Here is a 23108-nt window from a genome sequence, read left to right as displayed (position 1 = left end):
CCTTCCATTTTTGCTAGCTTTCTTTCCAATCTCCAACTCATTCATGCCCTATAAAGCCTGAAACACTTAACACACAGATTACGGCATCGAATGGAATAAAGGAGAATTAAAATGCAGAATTAAAAGTCTCTAGGAAGCAGTTTTCAATCATGTAATAATTTCAGGAAGGAAATATAAATGCATGCTAAATTAATGAATAAGTGGGTACGGATCATGATAAAACCACACAATTAAACACAATATAAACCGTAAAATAGTGGTTTATCAACCTCCCCACACTTAAACATTAGCATGTCCTCATGCTTAACTGAAGGAGATAAGATAAATAAGTATGAACATGTAGAAACTCATGCAATGCAATGCAACCTATATATATGAATGCAACTATATGATTCTTGCCCACTTGATCAAAAGCAAATAAGCTCTTCAAAACAATTACAAATCAAATTCCACTAATTCTACCATTATACAGTAAGACAGATAAAAGTGTAAGAAGATATCTCATGAAAGCAGGGAACATGGAAATTCAAGCATTGAACTCTCACTGATAATGTATGTATCTCTAATCTCTCTAGTGTATAGGGTAATCACTCTATCATTCTCTAATCATGCTTTCTAACTTTTGTTCTTCTCCTAACCAATCAACAATAGTTAATATACCAATGCAAACATCATGAGGTTTTTTCAAGGTTGTAATGGGGCCAAGGTAAGGGTAGGGATACATATATGGTTAAGTGAGCTTATAAATTGAATCTTTAATTAACCCAAGCTTTAACCCAACCTATATATTTTATATAGTCTTAGAATTCATACATAGCTACCCAAAATTCCCTTTTACATTCCATACTCATGTATCAATTTTTTTATTTTTTTTTATCATATGTGCATTGATCTTTGAATTCTCAATTCAGCACTGGGGTAATTTTGTCCCCTTTTATTTATTTATCAATGCACATAGATTTTTAATTCTTATAGTTTCACATGAGTAGGTATCCAAATTCCCATTGTATTATCATGACACATTCCCTTAATAACTTTTGTTCCCACAATTTCCCATACTTAACTAGCATACACAATTCTATCTTAAGCTAACCAAAGATTCAATTTGGGATATACAATTGTTTTTCCGCTTAAAGCTAGTAATGTGGTAAAATATAGAACAAATGGGATTTAAAGGCTCAAAGTGGTTAACAAAGGTAATTGAACAGGGTAGGCTTAATTTGGATAAGTGAGTTTAAATAAATAATGGCCTCAATCATATGCAAGCATACAAACATAATAAATATTGGACATATAGGATGAAACAAAATATATATTACAATCATAGAGAAGTAAACACACAAGAATAAAATAATTATGGTTAAATAATGTAACCATGCATAAAGGCTCAAATCTTCACAGGTTGTGTGTTCTTTAGCTCAAACATCATGTTTCAAATACAACTTCAAGTAGATTTATCATAAAAAATTTTTAATTAAAATTAGTGAAATTTTGTTCCAAAGATAGAGTCTTAGAAGAAACTTATTGTCTTTTCAATCAAGTAGAACATGCATGCAACTAACCTATTACTATGCAATTTATCCTATTCTACAAAAGAAAGAAAATCTAACTAAAATATCCTAATTTATTGGTGCTAGGGAAGAGAAATTACCTCCGAAAGTCAGGTACTGACCGACCTCCCCACACTTAAGGCTTTGCACCATCCTCGGTGCCATCTGTCAGGAACAATGGTGGGCTGGTGGCAGTGTCTCCACAGTCGGGACCATCGTGGCTCCCGGTGCTGGTGAAAGAAGTGGAGTCCGGAGTACCTGAATTGTCGTCAAGTCTGTGATTGCCTGTGAGGAGCTCCTTGAGGTAGTTGAAACGGCATTGGTTGCGGCGCTCTCGAAGCTTGGCTTTCTTTTCTTGTGCTTCCAACCGCTTCAGTATTTGATGCAGCAACTGACTAGTAGATGGTGGAGGAGCTGCAACATCCTCTGTGGACTGGCTGGTAGTGGCAAGTTGTGGCCTGAGATATTGATAAACCACTATTTTATGGTTTATCTTGTGCTTAATTGAGTGGATTTTATCAACTCTTTACCCACTTATTCATACTATTTGCATGGTTTTACATTTGCCTTCCTAATTATGTGCTTTGATTGAAAACATGCTTCTCTGGCCTTAAGTTCCCTATGTTTAATCCTCTCTTATTACCATTAGATGCCTTGATATGTGTGTTAAGTGTTTTCAGATATTATAGGGTAGGAATGGCTCAGAGGATGGAAAGGAAGAATGCAAAAATGGAAGGAATACAAGAAGTTGGAGAAATTGCTAAGTTGTCCACCCTGACCTCTTTGCACTCAAACGGCTATAACTTTAGCTACAAAGGTCCAAATGACGCGGTTCCAGTTGCGTTGGAAAGCTAATGTCCGGGGCTTCGATTTGATATATAATATGCCATGGTTGCCCTGACGCTAGGTGACGCGAACGCGTGATCCACGCGGACGCGTCGCATCTGCGAACTTCAATCCGCGCGGCCGCATGGGCGACGCCTCCGCGTCACTTGCGCGCGACCTGAACGTGCCAGAATACGCAGGGGGCGATTTCTGGGCTATTTTTGACCCAGTTTTCGGCGCAAAAAACACAGATTAGAGGCTATAAAGCGGGGGAATGCATCCATTCATGAGGATGCTCTCATAATTCATAATTTTAGTTTTAGATGTAGTTTTTAGAGAGAGAGGTTCTCTCCTCTCTCTTAGGATTTAGGTAGGATTTTTAGAAATTAGGATTTATTATTATTTCAACTTATAATTCTTCTGAGCTCCAGGTTTAATATTTCTTTATTTTGACTTCTCTTATTTTTAATTATATATGTTGCCAATTTGGCTTAATGACATTCATGTTATGATTTTCTTAATAAATATTATTTGAGTTATTTTCAAATCTATGATTTGTTTCTCTTATTTATGATATGAATAATTTATATTTTTCTACCTTTTTGCTTTGGTTGATTAATTGGTGACTCTTGAGTTATCAAACTCATTGTTGATTGAAAATTGGAATTATTCAAGAATTGATTCGAGATCCAATAACTCTAACTTTTCCCAAGGAAAGATTGGGACTTGAGGATTCGAATGAATTCATTCACTTGACTTACCTTCATAGTTAGAGGTTAACAAAGTGGGAGAAAAATCCAATTCTCATCACAATTGATAAGGATAACTGGGATAGGACTTCCAGTTCTCATATCTTGCCAAGAGTTTATTTTATAGTTATTAATTTATTTTAATTGTCATTTGAATTACTTGTCATACTTCTTCCTTATTTCCAAAACCCCCAATTTTACCTTTTTCATAGCTAATAATAAGAACATACCTCCCTGCAATTCCTTGAGAAGACGACCCGAGGTTTAAATACTTCGGTTATCAATTTATTTAGGGGTTTGTTACTTGTGACAACTAAAACGTTTTTAAGAAAGGTTGATTGCTTGGTTTAGTAACTATACTTACAACGAGAGTTTACTATAACTTCAAAACCATCAATCTTCAGTTTTCAAAATGGCGCCGTTGCCGGGTGGTGCACGAAATTGTGATCATCAATGGCGCCATCAACATGGTAAGCTCAATTGCAATCTCAACTCTTTATCACAACTGCGCACAACTAACTAGCAAGTGCACTGGGTCGTTCAAGTAATAAACCTTACGCGAGTAAGGGTCGATCCCACGGAGATTGTTGGTATGAAGCAAGCTATGGTCATCTTGTAAATCTCAGTCAGGCTGATTCAAATGGTTATGGAGGATTAATGATTAAAAGATAAATAAAACATAAAATAAAGATAGAGATACTTATGTAATTCATTGGTGAGAATTTCAGATAAGTGTATGGAGATGCTTTGTCCCTTCCGTCTCTCTGCTTTCCTACTGTCTTCATCCAATCCTTCTTACTCCTTTCAATGGCAAGCTGTATGTTGGGCATCACAGTTGTCAATGGCTACAGTCCCGTCCTCTCAGTGAAAATGTTCAATGCGCTCTGTCACAGCATGGCTATTCATCTGTCGGTTCTCGATCATGTCGAAATAGAATCTAGTGATTCTTTTGCGTCTGTCACTAACGCCCCACAATCGCGAGTTTGAAGCTTGTCACAGTCATTCAATCCCTGAATCCTACTCAGAATACCACAGACAAGGTTTAGACCTTCCGGATTCTCAAGAATGGCCGCCAATGGATTCTAGCTTATACCATAAAGATTCTGATTAAGGAATCCAAGAGATATCCACTCAATCTAAGGTAGAACGGAGGTGGTTGTCAGGCACACGTTCATAGGTGAGAATGATGATGAGTGTCACCGGTCATCACATTCATCAAGTTAAGGAACAAGTGATATCTTAGAACAAGAATAAGCTGAATTGAATAGAAGAACAATAGTAATTGCATTAATACTCGAGGTACAGCAGAGCTCCACACCTTAATCTATGGTGTGTAGAAACTCTACCGTTGAAAATACATAAGAACAAGGTCTAGGCATGGCCGAATGGCCAGCCTCCCAAAGAGGGTTCAATCATAAAAACATGATCAAAAGATGATCCGAAGATTGAAAGATCCTCCAAATACAATAGCAAAAGGTCCTATTTATAGAGAACTAGTAGCCTAGGGTTTACAGAAATGAGTAAATGACGTAAAAATCCACTTCCGGGCACACTTGGTGTGTGCTTGGGCTGAACATTGAAGCTTCCATGTGTAGAGACTTTTCTTGGAGTTAAACGCCAGCTTTTGTGCCAGTTTGGGCGTTTAACTCCCACTTTTGTGCCAGTTCTGGCGTTTAACACCGGGAATTCTGAAGCTAACTTGGAACACCTGTTTGGGCCATCAAATATCGGGCAAAGTATAGACTATTAGATATTTCTGGAAAGCCCTAGATATCTACTCTTCAACGCAATTGAGGGCGCGCCAATTGGACTTTTGTAGCTCCAGAAAATCTACTTCGAGTGCAGGGAGGTCAGAATCCAACAGCATCTGCAGCCCTTTTCAGCCTCTGAATCAGATTTTTGCTCAGGTCCCTCAATTTCAGCCAGAAAATACCTAAAATCACAGAAAAACACACAAACTCATAGTAAAGTCCAGAAAAGTGAATGTTAAATAAAAACTAATAAAAATATAATAAAAACTAACTAAAACATACTAAAAGCAAACTAAAAATAATGCCAAAAAGCGTATAAATTATCCGCTCATCACTACACCAAACTTAAATTGTTGCTTGTCCCCAAGCAACTGAAAATCAAATAGGATAAAAAGAAGAGAATATACAATAAATTCCAAAAACATCTATGAAGATCAGTATTAATTAGATGAGCGGGGCTTTTAGCTTTTTACCTCTGAACAGTTTTGGCATCTCACTTTATCCTTTGAAGTTCAGAATGATTGGCTTCTATAGGAACTCAGAATCCAGATAGTGTTATTGATTCTCCTAGTTAAGTATGATGATTCTTGAATACAGCTACTTTATGAGTCTTGGCCGTGGCCCAAAGCACTGTGTTTTCCAGTATTACCACCGGATACATCCATGCCACAGACACATAACTGGGTGAACCTTTTCAGATTGTGACTCAGCTTTGCTAGAGTCCCCAATTAGAGGTGTCCAGGGTTCTTAAGCACACTCATTTTGCTTTGGATCACGACTTTAACCGCTCAGTCTCAAGTTTTCACTTGACACCTTCACGCCACAAGCACATGGTTAGGGACAGCTTGGTTTAGCCGCTTAGGCCAGGATGTTATTCCTGTAGGCCCTCCTATCAACTGATGCTCAAAGCTTGGGATCCTTTTTATTATCCTTGCCTTTTGGTTTAAAGGGTATTGGCTTTTTCTGCTTGCTCTCCCTTTTTTTTTGAATTCACTGCTTTTTCTTGCTTCAAGAATCATTTTATGATTTTTCAGATCCTCAGTAACATGTCTCCTTTTTCATCATTCTTTCAAGAGCCAACAATTTTATCATTCATGAACAACAAATTCAAAAGACATATGCACTGTTCAAGCATACATTCAGAAATCAAAAGTATTGCCACCACATCAAAATAATTAATCTGTTATAAAATTCAAAATTCATGCAATTCTTCTCTTTTTCAATTAAGAACATTTTTCATTTAAGAAAGGTGATGGATTCATAGGACATTCATAACTTTAAGGCATAGACACTAAGACACCAATGATCATAAGACACAAACATAAAGCATAATTTTTGAAAAATAGAAAAATAAAGAACAAGGAGATTAAAGAACGGGTCCACCTTAGTGATGGCGGCTTGTTCTTCCTCTTGAAGATCTTATGGAGTGCTTGAGCTCCTCAATGTCTCTTCCTTGCCTTTGTTGCTCCTCTCTCATGATTCTTTGATCTTCTCTAATTTCATGGAGGAGGATGGAATGTTCTTGGTGCTCCACCCTTAGTTGTCCCATGTTGGAACTCAATTCTCCTAGGGAGGTGTTGATTTGCTCCCAATAGTTTTGTGGAGGAAAGTGCATCCCTTGAGGCATCTCAGGGATTTCATGATGAGGAATTTCCTCATGTTCATGAGTGGGATCTCTTGTTTGCTCCATCCTCTTCTTAGTGATGGGCTTGTCTTCATCAATGAGGATGTCTCCCTCTATGTTAATTCCAACTGAATTACAGAGGTGACAAATGAGATGAGGGAAGGCTAACCTTGCCAAGGTAGAGGACTTGTCCGCCACCTTATAAAGTTCTTGGGATATAACCTCATGAACTTCTACTTCCTCTCCAATCATGATGCTATGAATCTTGATAGCCCGGTCTATAGTAGCCTCGGACCGGTTGCTAGTGGGAATGATTGAGCGTTGGATAAACTCCAACCATCCCCTAGCCACGGGCTTGAGGTCATGCCTTCTCAGTTGAACCGGCTTCCCTTTTGAATCTCTCTTCCATTGAGCGCCCTCTTCACAAATGTCTATGAGGACTTGGTCCAACCTTTGATCAAAGTTGACCCTTCTAGTGTAGGGGTGTTCATCTCCTTGCATCATGGGCAAGTTGAATGCCAACCTTACATTTTCCGGACTAAAATCTAAGCATTTCCCCCGAACCATTATAAGCCAATTCTTTGGGTCCGGGTTCACACTTTGATCATGCTTCTTGGTGATCCATGCATTGGCATAGAACTCTTGAACCATTAAGATTCCGACTTGTTGAATGGGGTTGGTAAGAACTTCCCAACCTCTTGAGAGTTTGAAACGGATATTCACTCTTTTTGAGTTTGAAAGGGACCTCGGGGATCACCTTCTTCATGGCCACAACTTCATAGAAGTGGTCTTGATGCACCCTTGAGATGAATCTCTCCATCTCTCATGACTCGGAGGTGGAATCTTTTGCCTTTCCTTTCCTCTTTCTAGAGGTTTCTTCAGCCTTAGGTGCCATAAATGGTTATGGAAAAACAAAAAGCAACGCTTTTACCACACCAAACTTAGAAGGTTTGCTCGTCCTCGAGCAAAAGAGAAAAGAAAAGAGTAGAAGAAGAGGAAATACAGGAGATGGAGGGGGCTTTTGTGGAAGAGATATTGAGGTGATTGGTGAATGGGTGAAGAAGAGAGAGAGTGGTGGGGTAGGTGGGGATCCTGTGGGGTCCACAGATCCTGAGGTGTCAAGGATAGCTCATCCCTGCACCAAGTGGCGTGTAAAACGCCCTTTCTGCCAATCCTGGCATTAAACGCCGGGCTGCTGCCCTTTTCTGGCGTTAAACGCCAGTTTGGTGCCCCTTTTTGGCGTTAAACGCCAGTCTGGTGCCCCTTTCTGGCGTTAAATGCCCAGAATGGTGCTAGACTGGGCGTTAAATGCCCAGAATGGTGCTAGACTGGGCGTTAAATGCCCATTTGCTGCCCTTACTGGCGTTTAAACGCCAGCAAGCTTTTCCTCCAGGGTGTGCTATTTTTCTTTCTGTTTTTCATTCTGTTTTTGCTTTTATAATTGTTTTTGTGACTTCACATGATCATCAACATAAAATAACAATGGAAAATAGATAAATATAACATTGGGTTGCCTCCCAACAAGCGCTTCTTTAATGTCAGTAGCTTGACAGTAGGCCCTCATGGAGCCTCACAGATGTTCAGAGTAATGTTGGAACCTCCCAACACCAACTTGGAGTTTGAATGTGGGGGTTCAACACCAAACTTAGAATTTGGTTGTGGCCTCCCAACACCAAACTTAGAATTTGATTGTGGGTCTGTTTGACTCTGTTTTGAGAGAAGCTCTTCATGCTTCCTCTCTATGGTTACAGAGGGATATCCTTGAGCCTTAAACACAAAGGATTCTTCATTCACTTGAATGATCGATTCTCCTCTGTCAACATCAGTCACAGCCTTTGCTGTGGCTAGGAAGGGTCTGTCAAGGATGATGGATTCATCCATGAACTTCCTAGTCTCTTGGACTATGAAATCAGCAGGGATGTAATGGTCTTCAATCTTTACCAAAACATCCTCTACAAGTCCATAAGCTTGTTTTCTTGAATTGTCTACCATCTCTAGTGAGATTCTTGCAGCTTGTACCTCAAAGATCCCTAGCTTCTCCATTACAGAGAGAGGCATGAGGTTTATGCTTGATCCTAGGTCACACAGAGCCTTCTCGAAGGTCATGGTGCCTAATGTACAAGGTATTGAGAACTTCCCAGGGTCTTGTCTCTTTTGAGGTAATCTCTGCCTAGTCAAGTCATCCAGGTCTTTGGTGAGTAAAGGGGGTTCGTCCTCCCATGTCTCATTACCAAATAACTTGTCATTTAGCTTCATGATTGCTCCAAGGTACTTAGCAACTTGCTCTTCAGTGACATCTTCGTCCTCTTCAGAGGAAGAATACTCATCAGAGCTCATGAATGGCAGAAGTAAATCCAATGGAATCTCTATGGTCTCAGTGTGAGCCTCAGATTCCCATGGTTCCTCATTAGGGAACTCATTGGAGGCCAGTGGACGTCCATTGAGGTCTTCCTCAGTGGCGATCACTGCCTCTTCCTCCTCTCCAATTTTGGCCATGTTGATGGCCTTACACTCTCCTTTTGGATTCTCTTCTGTATTGCTTGGAAGAGTACTAGGAGGGAGTTTAGTAACTTTCTTACTCAGCTGACCCACTTGTGCCTCCAAGTTTATAATGGAGGACTTTGTTTTAGTCATGAAACTTTGAGTGGTTTTGATTAGATCAGAGACCATAGTTGCTAAGTCAGAGTGGCTCTGCTTAGAATTCTCTGTCTGTTGCTGAGAAGATGATGGAAAAGGCTTGCCATTGCTAAACCTGTTTCTTCCACCATTATTGTTGTTGAAACCTTGTTGAGGTCTCTGTTGATCCTTCCATGAGAAATTTGGATGATTTCTCCATGAAGGATTATAGGTGTTTCCATAGGGTTCTCCCATGTAATTCACCTCTTCCATTGATGAGTTCTCAGGATCATAAGCTTCTTCTTCAGATGAAGCGTCCTTAGTACTGCCTGGTGCAGCTTGCATTCCAGACAGACTTTGAGAAATCATATTGACTTGCTGAGTCAATATTTTGTTCTGAGCCCATATGGCATTCAGAGTATCAATCTCAAGAACTCCTTTCTTCTGATTCGTCCCATTGTTCACAGGATTTCTTTCAGAAGTGTACATGAATTGGTTATTTGCAACCATTTCAATGAGTTCTTGAGCTTCTGCAGGGCGTCTTCTTCAGATGAAGAGATCCTCCAGCAGAGCTGTCCAATGACATCTTGGACAGTTCAGACAGACCATCATAGAAGATACCTATGATGCTCCATTCAGAAAGCATGTCAGAAGGACACTTTCTGATCAATTGTTTGTATCTTTCCCAAGCTTCATAGAGGGATTCACCTTCCTTCTGTCTGAAGGTTTGGACTTCCACTCTAAGCTTACTCAATTTTTGAGGTGGAAAGAACTTTGCCAAGAAGGCATTGACTAGCTTTTCCCAAGAGTTCAGGCTTTCTTTAGGTTGTGAGTCTAACCATATCCTAGCTCTGTCTCTTATAGCAAAAGGGAATAGCATAAGTCTATAGACCTCAGGGTCAACCCCATTGGTCTTGACAGTGTCACAGATTTGCAAGAATTCAGCTAAAAACTGATGAAGATCTTCCAATGGAAGTCCATGGAACTTGCAGTTCTGTTGCATTAGAGAAACTAATTGAGGCTTAAGCTCAAAATTGTTTGCTCCAATGGCAGGGATAGAGATGCTTCTCCCATAAAAGTCGGGAGTAGGTGTAGTAAAGTCACCCAGCACCTTCCTTGCATTGTTGGCATTGTTGTTGTTTTCGGCTGCCATGTCTTCTTCTTGTTTGAAAATTTCTGTTAGGTCCTCTACAGAGAGTAGTGCTTTAGCTTCTCTTAGCTTTCGCTTTAAGGTCCTTTCAGGTTCAGGGTCAGCCTCAACAATAATGCTTTTGTCTTTGCTCCTGCTCATATGAAAGAGAAGAGAACAAGAAAATATGGAATCCTCTATGTCACAGTATAGAGATTCCTTGAGATGTCAGAGGAAAAGAAGAATAGAAGGAAGAGGTAGAAGAAGAAGAATTGGAACTTATCAAGAGAGATAGAGTTCGAATTGTTGATAGTGGAGGAGTGTTAGTCCTTAAATAGAAGGATGTGAGAAGAGGGGATGAATTTTCGAAAATGAATTAAAAGATTTTGAAGAAATTTTGAAAAATTGAAGAATGATTTTTGAAAATTAAAGTTGGGAAAGAAATAAAGTGATTTTTGAAAAAGATTTTGAAATTAGAAATAAAAAAGATTGAAAAAGATGTGATTAAGAAGATATGATTGAAGAGTTATAGTTTTAAAAAGATATGATTGAAAAGATATGATTGAGAAACAATTTAAAAAGATTTGATTTTTAAAATTAATGACTTGGCTAACAAGAAATTTAAAGGATATGATTCAAACATTAAACCTTTCTTAACAGAAAAGGCAACATACTTGAAATGTTGAATCAAATCATTAATTGTAGGCAAGTATTTTTTAGGATGGAAAGAAATTGATTTTGAAAATATATGATTGAAAAGATATGGTTTGAAAAAGATTTGATTTTGAAAAATTATGAAAGCTTGAAAAAAAATTTGAATTAAAAACAAAATCTTCCCTCTTGTATCATCCGGGCGTTAAACGCCCAGAATGGTATCCATTCTGGCGTTTAACGCCCAAAATGCTACCCTTTTGGGCGTTAAACGCCCAGCCAAGTACCCTGGCTGGCGTTTAAACGCCAGTTTTCCTTCTTCACTGGGCGTTTTGAACGCCCAGCTTTTTCTGTGTAATTCCTCTGCTGCATGTTCTGAATCTTCAATTCTCTGTATTATTGACGAAAGGACACAAATTAAAATTTTTTTTTGAATTTTAATGATGAGGAATAATCAAAATGCCACTAAGATCAAATAAACAATGCATGCAAGACACCAAACTTAGAAGTTTGTATACTATTGACACTAACAAATTGAGAATGCATGTGAGAAACAACAAAATACTCAAGACAAGAGAATTTAAAGATCAGAGCAAGGAAATCATCAAGAACAACTTGAAGATCAATGAAGAACATAACACATGTAATTTTTGAAAATTAGAAGAATAAAGACATGCAATTGACTCCAAAATTAAAATTAGACACTAGACTCAAACAAGAAACATAAAAATATTTTTGATTTTAAGATTTTATAATTTTTTTTGTGCTTTTTCGAAAATTGAGTGGAAAAGAAAAACAAGGGTTCAAAATTCTTAATGAGAATTCCAGGAATCATTGCAATGCTAGTCTAAGACTCCGATCCAGGAATTAGACATGGCTTCACAGCCAGCCAAGCTTTTAGTGAAAGCTCCGGTCCAAAACACTAGACATGGCCAATGGCCAGCCAAGCTTTAGCAGTTCATTGCTCACAACAGCAAAATTGATAGAAATCAACAAGCTCTTGTGATGATAAGTTGAAACCTCGGTCCAAAAGATTAGACATGGCTTCACAGCCAGCCATATTTCAACAAATCATCATGAAACTCTAGAATCCATTCTTAAAAACTCTGAAGAATAAAATAGAAATATTTTTGTGTATATTTTGAAAAATTTTCGAAAAGTAAAAAGCTTAGACATAAAATAAAATTACTTAATCTAAGCAACAAGATGAACCGTCAGTTGTCCAAACTCAAACAATCCCCGGCAACGGCGCCAAAAATTTGGTGCACGAAATTGTGATCATCAATGGCACCATCAACATGGTACACTCAATTGCAATCTCAACTCTTTATCACAACTTCGCATAACTAACCAGCAAGTGCACTGGGTCGTCCAAGTAATAAACCTTACGCGAGTAAGGGTCGATCCCACAGAGATTGTTGGTATGAAGCAAGCTATGGTCATCTTGTAAATCTCAGTCAGGCGGATTCAAATGGTTATAGAGGATTAATGGTTAAAAGATAAATAAAACATAAAATAAAGATAGAGATACTTATGTAATTCATTGGTGAGAATTTCAGATAAGCGTATGGAGATGCTTTGTCCCTTCCGTCTCTCTGCTTTCCTACTGTCTTCATCCAATCCTTCTTACTCCTTTCCATGGCAAGCTGTATGTTGGGCATCACCGTTGTCAATGGCTACAGTCCCGTCCTCTAAGTGAAAATGTTTAACGCACTCTGTCACAGCACGGCTATTCATCTGTCGGTTCTCGATCATGTCAGAATAGAATCTAGAGATTCTTTTGCGTCTGTCACTAACGCCCCACAATCACGAGTTTGAAGCTCGTCACAGTCATTCAATCCCTGAATCCTACTCAGAATACCACAGACAAGGTTTAGACCTTCCGGATTCTCAAGAATGCCCGCCAATGGATTCTAGCTTATACCACAAAGATTCTGATTAAGGAATCCAAGAGATATCCACTCAATCTAAGGTAGAACGGAGGTGGTTGTCAGGCACACGTTCATAGGTGAGAATGATGATGAATGTCACAGGTCATCACATTCATCAAGTTGAGGAACAAGTGATATCTTAGAACAAGAATAAGCTGAATTGAATAGAAGAACAATAGTAATTGCATTAATACTCGAGGTACAGCAGAGCTCCACACCTTAATTTATGGTGTGTAGAAACTCTACCGTTGAAAATACATAAGAACAAGGTCTAGGCATGGCCGAATGGCCAGCCTCCCAAAGAGGGTTCAATCATAAAAACATGATCAAAAGATGATCCGAATATTGAAAGATCCTCCAAATACAATAGCAAAAGGTCCTATTTATAGAGAAATAGTAGCCTAGGGTTTACAGAAATGAGTAAATGACGTAAAAATCCACTTCCGAGCCCACTTGGTGTGTGCTTGGGCTGAGCATTGAAGCTTCCATGTGTAGAGACTTTTCTTGGAGTTAAACGCCAGCTTTTGTGCCAGTTTGGGTGTTTAACTCCCACTTTTGTTCCAGTTCCGGCGTTTAACGCCGGGAACTCTAAAGCTGACTTGGAATGCCTATTTGGGCCATAAAATCTCGGGCAAAGTATAGACTATTATATATTGCTGGAAAGCCCTGGATGTATACTTTTCAACGCAATTAAGAGTGCGCCAATTATGCTTCTGTAGCTCCAAAAATTCCACTTCGAGTGCAGGGAGGTCAGAATCCAACAACATCTGCAGCCCTTTTCAGCCTCTGAATCAGATTTTTACTCTGGTCCTTCAATTTCAGCCAGAAAATACCTGAAATCACAGAAAAACACACAAACTCATAGTAAAGTCTAGAAAAGTGAATTTTAAATAAAAACTAATAAAAATATAATAAAAACTAACTAAAATGTACTAAAAGCATACTAAAAACAATGCCAAAAAGCGTATAAATTATCCGCTCATCACTGGGGAATTGCAAACGTGTGCCTTATTATTGGTTATTGTAAATATTTTTCAAAAAAAAAATTCAGATTTTTATTTTAAATTTTTTTTTATCTTATCTTATCTTAGGTTTAAATTTCAAAAATCTTATCATATTTTTTTTTCAAAAATCATATATATTTCAAAAATCTTATCTTATCTTTTTTTTTTCAAAAATCATATCTTTTTCAAAATATTTTCTTTTTTATTAATTTTTATTTTTATTTTATCTCACTACTATGAACTCTCACTCCTTTGGCTATGAGTCTGGTTACAATTATGTTGCAGGAAGATGAAATTACAATGAGAACAGGCATCAAGGTTGGAACAATCAAAGATGGGTGGAGCCACAAGGATTTGATCAACCCTCATGGCAACAACCACCTCCAATGGACTATCAACAACCATTCTGTGATGCATATCAAGGCAATGGCTATGGTGAGCACTCTTTTGACTATCAACAACCACCACCATATGCCTATGAACCCCCTCCTCAACATAGCTTTGGACCACCATACTCACAAGTCCCTTTTCACTATTCACTTCCATATGACGCTAACCCTCAACCACCATACCAACCACCTTATGAGCCATATGAACCATATATAGAACCACCCTGATTCCAACCCAATTACTCCCAAGAACCACCACCTCAATATTTTCCATCTCCATATCCATCAATCCAAGAGTCTTATGGTCCTACTTATGATACGCAAGTGGAACAAGAATCAAGGGATCATCTCAAGGAAACAGTGGAAAAATTTCATGCAACCCTTCACCAATTAAATCAAGCGATAAGTCAATTAGCTTCCTAACGTTCGGACACTCAAGGAACCCCCATGGCTTCATGTGGACAATTTAATGAAGAACGCAGCACGGAGGAGATACTAAAAACTCCAGTGGACAGTACGGAACATGACTTTGTACTGGAACAAGTGGAAGAAGCTGTAATTATCAAAGAAGAAGAATTGGTTGAAGACTTAGGAGATGCTGAACCTCCATGGGAAAGTCAAGACATAGAGCCTCCTTCCAAGACAGTTGCATTTGATGTTGAGGAGGGTGTACAACCTCTAAGGCATGTCATGATTAAGGATTTGAAAGAGGTCGATCAAGAGATGGAGACTAAAGAAGCAGAAGCACAACCTCCCATGTCCTTGGTAAGCAATGAAGAAGAGAAGATTGAATTGAAAGAAAGCTACCAAGAGGAAGAGGTTGAAATTGAAGAAGCTTACAAGGAGGTGGAAGTTGTCAAAGAGCACAAGGGAGTGGAGCTTGAAATTACCTTACCAAAGTTATTGGAAACCCCTCCCCCTAAGTTACCATCATCCTTCACAACATTCAAGTGGGTAAAATTCATATCCCTTAGCTTTCTAATTCCACTTGAATATGGGCTACTGGAGACGGATGGTCAACTTAGAGCTCTTTGTGACATTAAGAGTAAGCGGAAGATGGCCAGTGGTAAGAATTGTCCTGCAAGGTTCATTATGGTTGGAAGCTTTAAGTTTAAACGCAAAGGTTGGTGTAAAGCTCAACTGAATGGGTCTAGGAAGCTGTTTGGTTGCTGCAGTGAGAATTCAGATCACCTTTCACCCGGTTGGAAAAATGCAGATCGAGACAAAAACGGGTGTAAAAGTAAGGTTTGGGATCCTGGAATCTGTTCTGACATTTGTCACCTCGGGAGCCTAAGAATCTATTTGAAGCTTCTTAAGGGCTTTACATGCTTAGTTTGGGACCCCGGAGGCTACTGGAAGTACAAACATCGGTGGGGATTCCTGGATCAGTATAAGCATAATCCACTATAACAAGGAGCTCACCAAATGTCCAACTTAAGGACTTTAACTAAAAGTACTAGGTGGGAGACAACCCACCATGGTATGATCGTTTCTTTTTCAATTTTGATTTTATTTAGTTTTGTTTGTTTTTGAATTTTATTTTATTTTATTGAACCTGGAATCATGCATAGCATTCACATTAAGCATTGCATTCTACATTTTACAAAAAAAAATTTTCATGCGACGCGACCGCCTCATTGACGTGTCCACGTCGCATGTGTGGGAGAGAATAATAAAATGAACAGAGAGTCACGCGAGAGCGTGGCTGGAGGCGTGCCAATGGCACAAATCGTCCCACGCGACCACGTCGCTGACGCGTCCGCGTAACATGGGAATAATGCCCTCCCACGCGACCGCGTGCCCTGGATTTCGACGTAAAAGGGTGCACAACCAATTATTGTGCTAGAGTGGTGCTGGATTGGTGCTGAACGCACAATTCTACCCACGCGGTCGTGTGACCCACACGACCGCGTCACATTCTTCTAAAGCCCACTCACGCGATCGCATGCCCCATGCGATCGCGTCACTTAAAATTTGGCACTAATAATAATTTGAACAGAGAGTTGTGCAGGCGCGAGGCTGCACTCGCGCCAGAAGCATAACATGTGTCACGCGCCGCGTGACCGATGCGACCGCGTCGAATAACTTAAAGCGCAAGTCACGCGACCGCGTGCCCCATGCGATCGCGTCGCTTGCGCCGCACAGCTTATCCTAATTTGCCAAATATCTTATCTTTTCTTCCCCAATCCTAATTTTTCCTCCCTCCTTTCTTACTTACTTTTTCTTCCCTTCTTTCTCATTTTATTTATTTGCATATTCCATTCATTGCATTTTAATTTAGTGTATATTCTTCCTTCTTTTCTAAATTTATTATTTTTCCTTTGGTGTTGAATTTTCTTATTCAACTATTGCATCTTCTCTTGAATTATTTTGAGTGTTTAGTGACTTGTTTTATTCTGGTTAGGTAATATTATTTATATCAATGCCAATCTTTTATACCTGTATCACTTTTGCATTGACATAAATTTATATTATCTCTCCTTACCCACACTCTCTTCCCTCATTTTTGCAATTTTTTACATTATTGATATGCCATGTGTCTCCACTATTTTCTCACTTGCATGTTGTAGCTACCATGTAATTGAGACCCCCATTATTTGGCATTAGCCTACCCAGACTTTATTTATATTCTGATTTTTATTTTTGGGTTACTTTTTCTTCTTTTTCCTCTTCTTTCAGGATGGCCACCACAAAGGGAGAGGAAAAGCTTCTTACTGGGGAGACAAACAAGTTCATATGCTCAATCTTTGGAGAAAAGCATCAGTTGAAGCAACCCGTCCACCTGCACATCTTAGCATACACCGAGGACGGTGCAATCTTTAAGTGTGGGGAGGTCGATACCGATCTCCATGGGTTAGTTATTCTTCTATCTCAACACCAATTGTTTATTTTCCTTGTTAGTTATTGCATTTGCATATTTGTTTGATTTTTGCAGATTTTACAACTTGGTTAAAGTAATAATTTCTTTTGCAAGAAACTTTTTTATAGCATTTCACTAATTTGAATAAAATTTTTTGTTACACTTGTTTGAAGTTGTATTTGGAACATGGTTTTTGAGCCAAAGAACACACAACCTGTGAGATTTTGAGCTTATTTATATGGTTACATTATTTAACCATAAATTTTTATTCTTGTGTGTTTCCTTCTCTATAATTGCAATCTCTGCTTTGTTCCATTCTATATGTCCATTATTTAGTGTATTTACATGCTTGTATATGATTGAGGCCATTATTTGTTATTAGTTCACTTATCCCAAATAAGCCTACCTTTTACATCACCCTTGTTAACCACTTTGAACTTTTTAACCCCCTTCTATTTCATAACTACATTACTAGCCTTAAGCAGAAAAATAAAATAAAAAATTCCAAGTTGAATCCTTGGTTAGCTTAAGATAGATATTGTGTATAATTTAAGTGTGGGGAAACTGTGGGAACATGGGTTAATAAGGGAATATATCATGTTTCTAATTTATTTGAATATTGGGAATTTGGGAACCTACACATCAAAAAACCAAAATAGAAAAAAATAATGGAAAATCCATGTGCATTGATAAGTTATGTTTGCTTTTATGATTCAAAAAAAAAATTATGAATAAGGGGACAAAATTACCCCAATAATAAGTTTAGTAGAGAAATCAATTCACATGGAAGTAAAATCAAAATAAAATTGGTACATGAGTATGTGATAAAAAGTGGGAAAATTATGGGAAGCTAAGTATAATTTTAAAATTTTTTATAGAGTATGTATATGTTAGGTGAGATCTTAGACTACTAAAGGATTCACTTTACTAGCTCACTTAGCCTTATATATACCCTTACCTTTACCTCAGCCCCATTACAACCCTGGAAAGACCTCATGATGTTTGCATTGGTATGCTAAATATTTGTTGATTCATTAGATGAAGAACAAAGTTTTAGAAAGCATGACTAGGGAAGAGTAGAGTGATTACCCTATACACTAGAGAGATTAGAGTGATATACACTACCAGTGAGGGTTTAGTGCTTAATTCTATGTTCCCTCCTTTCATGAGCTATCTTCTTACAAGTTTACTTGTCTTTATTTTATATGATTTGAATTAGTGAAATCTAATTTATGTTTGTCTTGGAGAACTTATTTATTTTTAACCAAGTAGGTAGAAACATTTTTGCATGTAGTTGCATTCATATAGATAGGTTGCATTTCATACATCCTACCATTCCTCTTCATCTTTATAGTTTCTCTTGAGCTTAGCATTAGGACATGCTATTGTTTAAGTGTGGGGAGGTTGATAAACCACTATTTTATGGTTTATCTTGTGCTTAATTGAGTGGATTTTATCAACTCTTTACCCACTTATTCATACTATTTGCATGGTTTTACATTTGCCTTCCTAATTATGTGCTTTGATTGAAAACATGTTTCTTTGGCCTTAAATTCCGTATGTTTAATCCTCTCTTATTACCATTAGATGCCTTGATATGTGTGTTAAGTGTTTTCAAATATTATAGGGTAGGAATTGCTCAGAGGATGGAAAAGAAGAATGCAAAAATGGAAGGAATACAAGAAGTTGGAGAAACTGCTATGCTGTCCAGCCTGACCTCTTCGCACTTAATCGGCCATAACTTTAGCTACAGAGGTGCAAATGACGTGGTTCTAGTTGCGTTGGAAAGCTAATGTCCGGGGCTTCGATTTGATATATAATATGCCATAGTTGCCCTGACGCTAGGCGACGTGAACACGTGATCTACGCGGATCTGTCGCATCTGTGAACTTCAATCCACGCAGCCGCGTGGGCGACGCCTTCACGTCACTTGCCCGCGACCTGAACGTGCCAGAATACGCAGGGGGCGATTTCTGGGCTATTTTTAACCCAATTTTTAGCCCGGAAAACACAGATTAGAGGCTATAAAGTGGGAGAATGCATCTATTCATGAGGATGCTCTCATAATTCATAATTTTAGTTTTAGATGTAGTTTTTAGTTCTCTCCTCTCTCTTAGGATTTAGGTAGGATTTTTAGAAATTAGGATTTATTATTATTTCAACTTATAATTCTTCTGAGCTCCAGGTTTAATATTTCTTTATTTTGACTTCTTTTATTTTTAATTATATATGTTGTCAATTTGGCTTAATGACATTCATGTTATGATTTTCTTAATAAATATTATTTGAGGTATTTTCAGATCCATGATTTGTTTCTCTTATTTATGATATGAATAATTTAGATTTTTCTACCTTTTGGCTTTGGTTGATTAATTGGTGACTCTTGAGTTATCAAACTCATTGTTGATTGAAAATTGGAATTATTCAAGAATTGATTTGAGATCCGATAACTCTAACTTTTCCCAAGGAAAGACTGGGACTTGAGGATTTGAATTAATTCATTCACTTGACTTACCTTCATAGTTAGAAGTTAACAAAGTGGGAGAAAAATCCAATTCTCATCACAATTGATAAGGATAACTAGGATAGGACTTCCAGTTCTCATATCTTGCCAAGAGTTTATTTTATAGTTATTAATTTATTTTAATTGTCATTTGAATTACTTGTCATACTTCTTTCTTATTTCCAAAACCCCCAATTTTACCTTTTTCATAGCCAATAATAAGAACATACCTCCCTGCAATTTCTTGAGAAGACGACCCGAGGTTTAAATACTTCGGTTATCAATTTATTTAGGGGTTTGTTACTTGTGACAACCAAAACGTTTGTAAGAAAGGTTGATTGCTTGGTTTAGTAACTATACTTACAACGAGAGTTTAGAAATCTTCAGTTCTTCAGATATCTCCCGTTAGGGACATACTGATCATCCCGTGGAAGAATGGCTTTGGTGTCTCCAGCTCTGTTGGATATTCTGGCTGCTGAGATAAGATCAGAGACCAATGCGGGGAAAGGTAGGTTGCCCGTGATCTGCACATGTTCCATAGCATTCCGGATATGTCTTGGTAAATTAAGAAGCTGGTCTGTGAGGATGCACCATAGTAGAACGGCCATGTCTGCGGTGAAGAAGGACTCGTGAGTACTCGAAAAAACGTAATGGGACATAATCTGTGCCCATACATGAGCCTCTAAGGTGAGTGCAGAAGCCGAGATTCCCTTAGGACAGGAACGATGGTATCCGAAGATCCATTTACTACCAGGTCAAGCGATAACTCTGAGAACAGCGTCCCAGTCAAAGGTGTATGCCTGGCGCTTGATTGCGGCTTTCTGAAAGGCGTCCAATCCTTCTGGAGCAGGTGGGAGATCTAAGGCTTGTTGTATGGCCTCTTCTGTAATGGGGACTTGCTTTTGGCGTAAATAGACGGACTGCAGAGTCGGCAGGTGGAAGTTGGAGTAGAACTCAACAACCCAAGAAAGATTAACCTATCGTGGCTGTCTCTGTAAGAATCCCCAATGTCTTTGTGCAATTTATGGCTCAACAAATTCAGTAATACGAGACGGAAGGATAAGAAGGTGTTCGTTGTTGTAATTTCGAGCTGCCAGAATAGGAAACATCTGCTCACAGTAGCGATTTGGGAATCGTGCAGTGTCCTTGGCTGGGAAGGCTCTCTCCTTTTCATCAATCTTGATAATCCTTTTAATTCTTTTTGTTGAGGACTTGAATGCAGTTGAAGAAGGCTCTGTCACTAATGCTCTCTTCTTTCCTTTCCTTGCTGCGGGTTTAGGGGTAGCTTTCTCTTTGCCTTTCTTGGTGGCCATTCTGAAAAAGGGAAGAGAAAGTAAGTTAAATCCAAAGAGATAAAGCAAGGAGGGGGAGTGAGTGAGTGATAATTAGTGCACGGTAAAGATGAATGAAATAAACACATGGTCATGACAACATGTGAAAAGATCATTAAAGGAAATAGAACAAGTGCATGATAGGGTAAGTAGATGCAAGATGATTATTGGCATGCTGGCAAGGAATGAGTAGCATAGATCAAGCATCACTTCGTAACAAACTATCACATTTGTATTGGCAATTAAATTCAATTAATAAAATAGCAAAGGAAATTTGTGAAAAACATGCTTTGAATAGTAGGAAGTATAATAGAGAAGTGCATAATGCCATATAGGCTTTTTCACAAACACATAGCATGCATGGTAAATAAGGTATAGAAAGTATTAAAGCAAACATGCATGCAACCCTTTAAAGAAAATAATATATAATTGCCAACAATTTGCAACAATCTACAAGCATATAATGAGGAATAATGACTCAAATAAATTTCTAACACCATGTAAAAAGGAAAGAAGAAGAAAGAAAATATGGATAATGAAAAGAAAAAGAAAAGAAAAGAAAATAACATATAAAATAAGAAGAATGATAGAAAAGGAAGGAGGGAAGAAGAAAATAAAACCTTGTTAATGGAGGTGAGAAAGATAGAGAGTGAAAGGTGAGATGGAAGGAAGAAGGGAGAAGGAAGAAATAAGGAGGGAAAAGAAAAATTAGAATTTGGAGAAGAGAAAGATAAGATATTTTAGCAATTTAGGTTGAGCTGTGCGGCGCAAGCGACGCGGCCACGTGGAGCACGCGTTCGCGTGATTGCGCTTTAAAAAGGAGAAAAAAGAGCTTTGGGGAACACTTTGAATTTGGAGCACGCTTTGGAGCCTAAGGCCACGCTTTTAAAAGCGTGACCCATGACCAAATTAAAGGAGAAAGCAACCAGCACGCACACTGCTCTGCCCTTGCCAAGAGCAGGGTAATATCGTGATGCAAAGTGAGGTTGGAAGCAAATTTTCGCTAAGTTAAAATCTGGGCGTTCACAGCATGACTATACCTACTTCAAAGGGCTATAACTTGAGCTATAGACGTCCAATTGATGTGCTTTTAGTTGCGTTGGAAAGCTGGCATTCAGAGCTTTCCAACGATATATAGCAATCCATATTTGGCATACAATTGAGGCATGAGTGAAAGGCATATTTAAGGGCCAAAAATAAGCGAAAATAAACCAAAGTGCTTCCACCAAGGTTCGAAGCTGGAGCCTCACTCCAAAGCAAAGTAGCGCTCATTATTCTGCTCTGCCCTCTTGGAGAGCAGGGCAATGTCGTGCTCTCTTCATGAAAAATCAAGGAAAATTGCTCCCCCAAATGCTTTCACCAAGGTTCGAACTTGGGAACTCCCCTTGGCACGCACATGGGCATGCATGACACGGGCATCCTTGGCACACACAAGGGAGCTTGGGCGTGCGCATCACAGCAAGGGTAGAGGCAAGGCGCGCACAAGACATTGCTGCCCCACTCTCCACAAGGGCAGGGCAATCCCTTGGTGCCCCTCCCACACTTGGCACGCAACATGCATCCCCACACAAAGCTTCACTGCTCTGCCCTCCACAAGAGCAGAGCAGCCTCCTGGGAGTGTCACTCATGGGCCAAAAATTCAACCAAAACTCCATTTAAATTCAATTCTTCTCACCCAAATTGAATCAAGGCCAACCAAACCCATTTCTCCTCAAATCCAAAGCAAGCAAAGCCCACATCATCACTCAAAGGCACACAGAGAAGCTAGATTAGGAATTTCATTTTGTGAATTTGTTTTTAATTTCAATTTCATTTTATTTTCATTTTGTAAAAAGCCTATATAAAGGCATCACTCTCATTCCAAAGAGGGGGGAAGCTCGATTAGAAGGAGGCTAGCTCCACTAGGGAGCATTAGTAGTAGAGAGCTCTCTCCTTTAATTTTCATTTCTGTCTTGAATCTTGGATTGAGATTTGAAGGAATTCTGTTTCATTCTTGATCTAGGATTGCTCTTTGTTGATTTTCTGCATAATTCAGTGAATTGAGTTTTGGATCCAAGTTTTTCTTTACGGCTTTCATCTTTCTTTCTTCTTCAATCTGCTTTCTACTTTGATCAAGGATGGAATTGAGATCTAGACTTGTTTTCTAGTCTCTTGATTCCCTGAGATCTTCAATTTTATTTTGCAATTGAGTTGAG

General features: G+C 38.6%; 1 non-coding gene across 1 annotated transcript; it reads left to right on the top strand.

Annotated features, from left to right (window-relative positions):
* The first annotated feature begins 9755 nt into the window (after positions 1-9755).
* LOC112792985 (small nucleolar RNA R71) lies at positions 9756-9863 on the top strand. The gene has a single exon (XR_003197700.1). It is a non-coding gene; the product is annotated as a small nucleolar RNA R71 (small nucleolar RNA).
* Positions 9864-23108: the final 13245 nt, after the last annotated feature.

This window comes from Arachis hypogaea, chromosome 3 (genome assembly GCF_003086295.3).
Source record: "Arachis hypogaea cultivar Tifrunner chromosome 3, arahy.Tifrunner.gnm2.J5K5, whole genome shotgun sequence".
Lineage (NCBI taxonomy): Eukaryota > Viridiplantae > Streptophyta > Magnoliopsida > Fabales > Fabaceae > Arachis > Arachis hypogaea.
This window is presented reverse-complemented; position numbering and strand designations above follow the sequence as displayed.